The sequence below is a fragment of the Pteropus alecto genome, unplaced genomic scaffold (genome assembly GCF_000325575.1).
Source record: "Pteropus alecto unplaced genomic scaffold, ASM32557v1 scaffold16, whole genome shotgun sequence".
Classification (NCBI taxonomy): Eukaryota; Metazoa; Chordata; class Mammalia; order Chiroptera; family Pteropodidae; genus Pteropus; species Pteropus alecto.
In genome coordinates this window covers 7,592,732-7,593,213 of record NW_006438867.1, presented here as the reverse complement: position 1 = coordinate 7,593,213, position 482 = coordinate 7,592,732, and the positions used below count along the sequence as shown (strand labels likewise).

Sequence of the window (482 nt, the reverse complement as noted above, 5' to 3'; positions counted from 1 at the left end):
AGAATGTCCACAGTAGCATTATTCACAATGGCCATCGACAAGCGAATGGAGAAACTGTGGTATATCCATATGACAGAATATTACGGAGCGCCAAAGAGGGATGAAGTCCTGACACACGCTACGGCACGAATGAACCTTGAGCATCTTATGCTGAGTGCAAGAAGCCGGTCACAAAAGGCCAGCTACTCTATGATGCCACTTGTATGGACTGTTCAGAATAGACGAATCTGTAGAGACAGAAAGTAGATCAGTGGTTGTCAGGAGCTGGCGGTATCTGGGGAGAAATGGGTAGTGACTGCTAATAGGTGTGGGGTTTCTTTAGGGGGCCATGAAAATCCTTGAACGTTAATTAAGGTCATAGCTGCACAACTATGTGACAATATTAAAAACCACAGAACTGTACACTTTGAATGGGTGAATTGTGTGGTAGGTAAATTACGTATCAATAAAGCTGCTATTAAAAAATTCAGTCCGTCAGTCAC

The 482-nt window shown here is 43.4% G+C and overlaps 1 protein-coding gene across 1 annotated transcript in view; it reads right to left on the bottom strand.

Moving 5' to 3' along the window:
• Positions 1 to 482, bottom strand: part of ATP8A2 (ATPase phospholipid transporting 8A2) — a 470,091-nt gene that overhangs the window by 120,383 nt on the left and 349,226 nt on the right. The gene's annotated exons all lie outside the window — the stretch shown is intronic.